Below are 7317 nucleotides of genomic sequence, written 5' to 3'. Positions count from 1 at the left end.
CCACCCTGGCTCTGAAGGTCTTCCAATTATCTCCTTTACCTGCCGCATTAAAAAGTAAAGCATATGAGTTGCCAGAGATACAGAGTCTGAGGACAAGCCACTGTGGCAAAGCCATGACATTAGAACAGATGGAAAACTTCTCGGGAACAAAATGTGCACAAAAAAATGGGTTCTGGCTTTGAAGTGTATATTCACGGTGGGTGCTTTCATGTCTTTTGAAAAGCCCTAGCTCAAATCTGACCTACTTAGGCAACATTCTTATTTATGTCTCCGACTAAGGAGCTGTATATTTAGCAAATGAGAGGAAATCATCCCCCTGTCATGTTTATAGATTGGAGCAAACTTTGCTGTTTAATTCTTCAACAGATTTGTCTCCATAAAAGTGGTTGTAATTTAAACACTGTTAAAAAAATCAATAAATTCCAGAAACTTAGGATAAATGGAATCATAATTTCAAATATATATATATATAGATATTATATATGTACAGACATACATACAGAGAAAGAAAGAGAGAACATTTATTCTGTAGACTGCAGTTAAACCATATTTATTTAACTGGTTCAAGAGTAATGGGTAAGGCTGTGCAAAGGTGGAGAGTGAATCATAAGACTTTGCCGTTTTAATTGATGCTAAATGCTGAAAATATTCTCTAAGATAACAAGGAACAGAGAAAATCTTAACTCTTCATAAACTAGGTAGGCTTATCTGGACTAAAATGAAATTAAAATGAAAAGATTCTTAAATTCAAGAAATTAACTTAAGCTGAAAGGCATCTCAGGAACTCATCTAGTCCATTTCCATCTCCCAAAAGCAAGATGAATTAGACCCACGTTATTCTGGACTGATGTCTGTCTAACCTCCAGGGGTGGATATTTGGTAAGCTTCCAAACAGCTTATTTCCCCTTTTTGCAATTATCACTAGTAGAAAGAGCTTGTTGGCATCTAAGTTATATCTCTCACTGAGGCCCATTACCCCTTGTCCCAGTAGACAGAGGACAGATTATTTACTTCTGCTTTTCAGTCACCTTTCAAGACTTACCATGCTCCTTCTCTCTTCTTTAGTTTAGGCAAGCCCAATTTGTTCTACCTTCTCTCATGGATCGTGTTTCTAGTTGGCCACAAGCGTGTCACCCTACTGAACCCCATTTCACATGTAACCTCTTCTGAAATGATCCACTCTGAGACCCAGATCCTTCCCTTCAGCACAGCTGCTTAGCCAGTCATCTCCTATCCTTGCATTAATGCTGTTGAGTGTTCCTACCTCCACAGAGGAGAGCATTGCAGCCGTCTGCACTCCAGTCTGTCCAGGACACTTCTACAACTTCTCCAGGTCACTTTGAATGAACCCATTCTTCCACCTGGCCCGCAGCCCTTCCCAACTTGCAAACCAAACAAGAACTCTGTTTTCCACCATCCCACCCGTTAATGAAAACACCACATCACACTCTCGCCCAGCACAGACCTCAAAGCCCCCCACTCAGAATCCCCTTCCAGTTTCACAGTTAATCATTGGTAACTGCTCTCTGACTACAGTTTGCCAGCCAGCTGTACACTGACTTAAGATAATAGTTTCTTCTCATCCTGGTTTCTCCAGGTTGCTTATGACAATGTCTTGTTAAACAGTAGCAAAACTTTATAAAATCAGGACACATGACACCCACTGCTTTTTTCCTACCCACAAGGTCTGTTGCCTTGTCTCGGAAGGAAAAGAGATCGGTTTCAGATTATTTTCTCCTGACAAATCCATGCTGGCTGTTCTGCTCATATCCTCATTACCTTTGAGGTGCTTACGATCGATTGTTTGATTGTTCTGTTTATCGGCAGGTAGCTGACTTGACTACAAATCCTGGATTCATCTTTTTCTCCTTGTTATGGGTAGACACTATGTTTGCTCGTTTTCTGTCCTCCAGAACCTCTCCTGTCCTCCATGATTTCTAGAGATAAACACTAAACCTTCCAGGATTGTCTCAGTCAGTTCTCTGCTCTCTCTACCCTGGGTTGAATTTCATAAGACTCAATGAATTCAAAAACATTTACTTTATCTCAGTATTTTCTAATCTCATTTTTCTCTACTGTAGACTGAACTGTTATCCTGTAGTCACTGTTATCCTGTATTAAGACTCCAATCATAGTTGAGCTTCTCAATGAACATTGATTCAGAAGCTGATAACACTGTTTATTTCAGATAACATGATTTATTTGGGAGGAATAAACTAGTCTTTCACAATCTATTCAGGATAAACATTTCAGAAGTTCTCAGATTGCTTCTCAGCTACCTGATGCTCAAAGGCCCCCTTAATCTCCTAAACAGGAGTGTTTGGTGTCTTACAAAACCAAGCTTCCAGTTGAGGTTCATACTTTGACAGAAATGGCATACTTCAAGACAACTGTGATTCTTCCTGACCAAAGCTGATCTGAAAATACCATAAGAATACTTACCTGGTTACTGTTCCAGCTGAATGTAGAAGGGCCGTGGTGTGTAGAAATGGAAGTACATCTTCAGAACCCTGCAAAACCCTGTCCACAATTTCAGTGAGAACTCCAAACCTTTCTTCTGCTACCCAACAATCTGGCCTACCTTAAACTCTGCTTAATTCTCTCACCTCACCCTCTCAAGTCATAACATCATATTTATACTTGTCTCTTCAATATCTGTTTAGAGAACACCTACAAATCCACTGATGAAATTTTAAAACCCAAAAGATACACTCTTCCTTAAAATGGATTAAAACAGTGTCAGCTCCCTTGAAGTTAATGAATGAATACTGTTCCTTAGAGCTGTTTTTATTCCTTCTGATATCCTAAATGATGCTGAAGCAGAAAGGGTGAAGTAACTGAAATCCAGATATGTTAGTTTCTGCTCCATTAGGAAAAGGAAAAATCAATTTGGCAAAACATAAAAGAAGAAAATCAATAGAAAAAGAAATTTTATTTTCAGCTGAGGATAAGAATATATTACAAACAATGGTGAGTGAAAATTATTCGTTGATTTGTGTAACACCTTTTACAAGCCCAAAAAGTGCTCCAAAGAATTATAAGAATTATAGATTATTTAAATCTAAGGATCACCTACCACCAAAATGCACCAATCTTTGGGGTGGAATGCAGCTGCTATGAAATTGCACTAGCAAACACTACACCACAGCTTTAGGGCACAAATGCTTTATCTGAAGATGCATCAAGGGAAACTGAAGATGCAGAATGGAATTAACCAGGCTGGAATATGACCACACTGCAACTGCATAGATTTCAGTTTAAGATTAAACTCATGGAAGATAGGTCCATCAGCCCATTAAACAAACTTTGGCTCACATAGTCCCTAAAATACCCTTTGTCAGAAGGTGGGATAATATGCCAGAGGCTGGGTCATTTTGTGTTTGCCCTATTCCTTCTGCTCTTTCCCTGGTCACTGTCAGAAACCTGATGACACTAGGCTAGTTGGACCTTTGGTCTGACCTAGCATAGCTATTCCTAAATCCTGAGCTAATATGCTGGGCTGTGAGCTACAACGGTGCTGAAGCTAGCACACACCCTTGCATCTGTTGACCCTACAGCAGGGCAGCCATCTCTGGCAGGAGGGCAGGTGGTGCAGCCGACAATGCAGTCTTTTGTATTCTCCAACATGAATCACCGTACTCATCCGGAGGCATGCTAAATCCTCAATGTTAAGCACACATTAAGTTGTTTCAGGATATGGGCCACATTTATAGCACTGTCATTAGTAGCAAGGGCTTGCACTGCATAAAATTACACAAAGTACCTTTTGTACCTCAAGATGTACTTAGCAAGCAAACTCCTAGGGGCAGAGAATGTACAATCTTCTGTTTCTCTAAAGCACCTTATTCAATTACGGCAATATAAAAATGATTTATAACAATCTATTAAAAATGCAACTCAAATGACTTATCACTTCTGGGGTCCTGGTAATATACTGTCGGATTTGCCATTTAATGGTAAATCAAATCTAGTGGCCAGTACCTCACGTTTTAGAGGAAGATGAAAACTAGTGATACACCTCACTAATTGCAAGTGCAGCATGTCTTGGGTGATAGGATCGTGAGTAATCACACGATATATGACTGGGGGAAAGAGGATACGTACAAGAAAGTGGCAGATTATTTCTGTTCCCCGTGGTCTGTAACCCAACCAGTTCTTCCACTGATGAGGAAGGTTCCACAACTCCAGGAGCTGCTGCAGGGCAGGTGGGCAGGCACATTGAAAACACTTGCCATCACTGCCATCTCCCAGGGTGTTTCTTTCTCCTTCAGCTTTCTCTGGAAAGGCTTCTTGGGAAGATCAAAGTCCGAAATAGCAGCAAGACAGAGTAAACAGCTTGCTTAAAAGGCCACAAACTGGGCTGGAAAGAGATACACAGGGCATCCTGCACACATAGTCCTGAGCAATCTGAACTGCACGGGATGACCCAGAGCCCTGGGGGACAGCTGAGGCTATGCATGGGGTAGAAGCATAGCACATGCTTCATTCCACCCAGTTCAATAATCCACATCTACCTGTCCCTGCGCTAAGAAAGACCAAGAAAATGTAGTAAGAAAATCTCAAATTAGAAACCTGGTCCCTCTATTATCTTCGGAATAGCCAAGAGCCTGTAGAGAAGTCCACATCAGCATCAAAATCAAAACAGTCATCATGTGCATCAGAGGCATGCTCCATATCTGATAAAGATACTCCTAATTCTTACCATCAGCAGACAGGGATGGGAACTATTTGCCCCCTGGCACTCTGTTGTTGATAAAGCATGTTGATAAAGCTGTATTAATAGGAATGCCCAGGCCAGGAACTGACCTATTTGGCCAACAAATTATTTCCTCTGCTCTTCCTGACAGTCATATCTAGCAGCTCTTCTCATAAGCTGATAAAGCTGTACCTTGAAAAAAATGTCAAGAGCAGATGAGGTTTACTTCTTCCTACAAAACCACTGGGAGCTATCATAGAGCATGAGATAGAAATCCCCAACACACAGCTAATCATAGATGCCCTCACCAGCTAAGACTAGCCAAAACCACCATACTTAAGAGAAAAGTATTTTTAATTTTCATGCAATATTGAATAGAATGTATAGATATTTCTGCACATGGAAAATGGCAGAGGCCTGTAGGAATACTAAATTCCTCTCTGTTTTCACTTTCGTTCTATCAAACCTCAGCTTCACCTTGTTTCTGTCTTCCACTGCTCCTTCCCCCAGTTAATGAGCTTTGTCCCCATGGTTGGGAGAACTCTTAAAATCTTCCCTTCTTAAGGAAAGATTCAAAGATAAAGGCCACTACTAGCATAAAATATGTTTCTTGAGCAACAAAATTGGCAATGCATTGTTTCCTATGGGTCTTCTTACCCAGTTCCCTAGGTATTAGCACACCACCACTGACAGGTGATGGTCTTCCCATTCTCGGATTCCATATAGGATTCCTGTGTAGATGCCCTAGCACCTAATACTGGCTCACACTGTATCTTTTCCCTGGTGAGGACACACTTTCTTCTAAATAGAGAGCTTTGTCTCTTGAGACAACCTGCTCTTTGGTTATATTTGGCTGAAGCTGGCCAACCAGTCTAAAAGTCACTCAGAGGACAGCTTCACACACCACATCACCCACAATGTAACACAGAAGCCTCCTTTTCTAAGGAAATCAGGCTAAAAACCAAACAGTGAAGCCATAATCTTTTGGTCTTTCACTCCCTATGAATCTAATGTTTATCTTCGTTACAACATCCTTCTGACAGGAATTGCCTTTATCTATATTTTGTAAAGCTTTGAGCACAATGCCAGAACTTTAATAGTAAAATATCATAGAGAACCATATATCTGAATATTATTATGCAGAAAATATGTGCATGTTCACACAGACAGCAGATGTATAAAAATACTGAATATGTAATTTAAGGCTGCATTTGTGTTTAAGTATGTAGGTCAAATGTAGGGCAGTCTTTTCTATTACACACAAAACCTACAAGTACACTGGACCGAAAGAAAGCACATAAACTCCTTTAATTCTGGATGCTAAAAGGTGCAAGTTCTAACTAGAGCTTGGATGGGTGATTTCCCCAGGGAACCCCAGGTGTCCTGGGCATGCGCCAAGCAGTTATTGCTGAGCACTGGGGTTGAGGTTCACCTCACCTAACCTTAGCCATCTGTCTCCCTGTCGAGACTCAGGCACCTCCAGAGGGTGATACCTGGGAGGATGGAATGAATCACCCTGCCCGAGTCTCACCACTGACTACAGAGGCGGCCCAGACTACTCCCTTAGATAACCATGTAATTTTTTAATAACTACGGTTAGGTGAGATGAATGCTAAACTTGAAGAATATTAGCCCGCAAAAACCAAGTGAGTGGGAAGACTTCACATCATGGCTGGATGGGAATAAGAAAGCAAACCATAAACCTCAGATTCTCGGCTTCTGTGTGGAAGCAAGAACTGGTTTATAATACCCGGAAATGTCTGCAACTGCGTGAAGGGGTCTTCATAAGGACCAAATAAATATTGCTAAGGCAACTCAGGTTAGCATTTCAAATATATTTGCTGACAATGAAAGTTTGAAGTATTCTCCCTATAACTTTCAGTTACTGGAAAATGGTGATAATTGCCAGAAAATGGCAGAAGAGCAATTTCTACTTTGGTACTGATTTGGGTAACTCCCCTTTAGCCACCATGAAAATCACAATTAAGACCTAGAGGGAAAAAAACAAACAAATCCACATAACCTGAGCTGGACTCTGCAGCAGAAGGCTGTAATTATTCTACCTCCCCCATATTTCAGGCACAAAGGGTAGCACACATAACCTGCTGGGTGGTGAGTTTAAAAATTGCTAGTCGTCCACTCATTTCTACAGTTGAATTTGTTGACTTTAGAGTAATTCTATTGGTTTCGAAGTTCTACTTCCCATTAGTGCTATCAACCATGAAATATTGTTAGAGGTTTTTGTGTGCTTTTTTTTTTACCTGTACTGGCTGGAACACAGCTTATCCCCATGTCCATTAAATATACATTTGAACAGCATTTCTACCTGCACTTTGTCACCTCGGGTTCTCAAGGGGTGTACCTCCACTTGGCTCTGAGCTCAAGGCCGCCCTTGATAACAGCCCGAGAGTGCCAACAGGCATGCTAATGCCCATTTGAAATAGCTTTTCCTTTGCCTCAGATGTTTCCATGCACTCAACGAATAAAAAGTCTCTGCTTCACTCCGTCTGCAGTGCTGTAGGGCGACCTCACCTCATTCTGTCAGTGAGCTACAGTTGCTTTCAGGCACCTCCTAGACTTTGCTTCCCTTCCTGGAGTGTGTCATATCCCCCCCCCCCCCC

Source organism: Athene cunicularia (genome assembly GCF_003259725.1).
Source record: "Athene cunicularia isolate RWA chromosome 3 unlocalized genomic scaffold, athCun1 chr3_part1, whole genome shotgun sequence".
NCBI lineage: Eukaryota > Metazoa > Chordata > Aves > Strigiformes > Strigidae > Athene > Athene cunicularia.
Note: the sequence above shows the minus strand (reverse complement) of the source record.